Below are 2,500 nucleotides of genomic sequence, written 5' to 3' on the forward strand. Positions count from 1 at the left end.
CCATTTCTCTCTATCTCTTTTTCCCCTAACTCGCTTATTTGCTCAGCATAGGCCTACGCGAGCTGTATGTTGGCGCAGGTCGGCCTAACTTCCCTCCCCGGCCGCTGTGTGCGCTGCCAGCGGCGCTTCCACGGCGCAGGCCTCACATCAGAATGCAAGCGCGCTCCCCATATTGGTCTGATATAAGAAGCCAATGCCAAAGTGTGTGAATAATGGCTGTATGAAATTTATTAATTTTGTCATAACGCAGTCTCCCTCTTCGGGACTGAGTCTTGCCTGTTGGTAAAAAAAGGAAAAATAATGTGATTTTCATGATTGATATTTTTATTTAACGCTACTACATAAATATTATGATCTCAACTGCTAAATGGTCAGTGGATTTCTTCCCTAAAGAACTGTTTTAACATCAGCTTACAAATCATTGTTTTCCTACAAATCATTGGTAGTACTGAAATGACAGATCTGACTGACTTAGGATTTAGCTTGTAAAATCTCTCCAGAACCTTATATATTTTTTATTTTTATATTTTTTCGTTTTTTAATTTTCTGAAAAAAAAACTTTTTTACTTTTCTTAAATACACGGACACATACATTTAGAAAAGCTGGAGAGCTTTCTTCATTTTTACTTTATCCTTTACGTCTAGGCTATTACACAGACAAGAAAAACCGTTATTTAGAGATAACACAAACACTTATAGCAAATACGTATACACAGGCATGGCTAAAATTACCAGGATACAATGTGAATATGACAGTAACTCCAGCAGGGCAACCCAGAAACCCTGATGAATTTGTTTGCCCGAAAAGCAAATGGTATACTTCCTGCCTCCAGAGAGCCTCACTGGAGCCCACACATTTTCAGGCCGACCATTGTGAGTTGTCATTGGTAATTTGAACATAGAACTGCGGCCCCGATATTCGGTCCAGTGACGGCCTATCTGTGGCTCCTCCTGTAAGCGCTTGTTCCTCGTACTTCCCTGCAGAGCACTGTCGTGAGATCCTCCTCGCCGCCAACCCGCACAGCACGAGATAACCCGCTTTCGGAGGATTTCGCGGAGTATCGGGTGTGCAGGTGGGTATACCAGGAGTCTCTGGTGGGTTTAGGCTTAGGGTTGGATCACGCAAGTCCCAAACTGCGGAATTTGCGGTCTGGGAAATGGCGTGGCCACCGCAGGTCCCGTGACGTCAGAGGCGCTCTTAGCGGCGGCGGCGGCGCCGGCGGCCTGCGGAAAAGACTCCGCCGATGGTAGCTTTGCAGTCTTTGTTCCGTCCTCACGTCCGCATGCGGCAAAGTTTCCTATCGGAGATATTAAATTTAGATACTTCAGAATAGGTTCTGTCTTTAGGTTATTTTTCAGATTACGAAAAACCATTAAATTAATTAAAAAATCGAGGATGAACTTTGACTCAGCTACACTGGAAGCGACGACGGCGCTCTGAACTCAAAATATATATCACATGAGTATGGTACTTGTCTTAATATTAATGAAGATAAATTAAAAAATAACAGTAATCAATGTATACTTTCCTTCCGTCGAATTTTCTGTGAATTAAGGTTAACAAACCATATAAGAAAAATAAACACATAAATAAACAAAGACAAGTAATTTCCAACTAGAAGTAAATGAATAAATTTCAACATAAAAGTACCTTCATCACACGCCATATATTTCCTCCATTAAAGTGAATGAACACGAGTAACAAATTCACTCCGAAAACAATTCAGTTTCCCAGCACATCGCCGGCGAACAAGACGCCATCGCGGCCTCCATTCTCCCTTAAAAAACTAAATTCTCCTTATAATCAATATTTCCAAATCGTAAACGAGTTGACTCTGTGAAAAAAAAGAAGATATAGCTCCTTTCAAATTACAAATTAAACTCCCCAAAAGAGCAAGACAAGTACATAATTGTATATAAATTCCCTTTCCTCCTTAACCTGCGTCGGAGATATAAAGTATCCCGGCAACGATGAAAGACCCATAAGATCGCTCTTAAAAAAAAATCCCCCCGTCTATAAAATCGCCTGAAGTGTGTGGGAATCTCGCCCAACGTGTGTGTCTAAGAGCAAGTTAACAAGCAATAAAGATAGCAATCAACCAATTCGCAGCGGCTTTGGAGCGCCATATCAAGTGCTAAAACACTCGCTCTCATCACCATAAGGAACCATAAAGTCAAATTGTCCTAAGCTAGTGGCTGACATTGACCTTAAAGAGAGAGAATGGAAAGAAGAGACTCCCCGATATGCCTTTCGGAGCACATGGTAGAGAGCGTGGATTTTACTACATCGCGCAATCAAAACAAACCATAAAGTGAAGTTATGGCGGCCATGTTTCATGCCGATGACTGCGCATGCGTCGCCCCGCCCCCTGTGTATTCCTCCGCCGCGTGCTCGCTTCTGAGAGATTTTCCACTAGCGTTTGTTCACTTCCGCGTAATATCGGACAAGTTCCATCTTTTTATTTATTTTATTATGCAATCAGGCTTACCAAATGTTGTT

General features: G+C 42.1%; 1 protein-coding gene across 1 annotated transcript in view; it reads right to left on the reverse strand.

Annotated features, from left to right (window-relative positions):
* Positions 1-303: 303 nt before the first annotated feature.
* The window catches only part of LOC119596228 (homeobox protein abdominal-A homolog), a 46,249-nt gene continuing 44,052 nt past the window's right edge, over positions 304-2,500 (reverse strand). The window contains exon 5 of the mRNA XM_037945398.1: positions 304-1,298. The gene's annotated coding sequence lies outside the window, so the exon portion shown is untranslated. The remainder of the gene's footprint in view (positions 1,299-2,500) is intronic.

Source organism: Penaeus monodon, chromosome 37 (genome assembly GCF_015228065.2).
Source record: "Penaeus monodon isolate SGIC_2016 chromosome 37, NSTDA_Pmon_1, whole genome shotgun sequence".
Taxonomy (NCBI): domain Eukaryota; kingdom Metazoa; phylum Arthropoda; class Malacostraca; order Decapoda; family Penaeidae; genus Penaeus; species Penaeus monodon.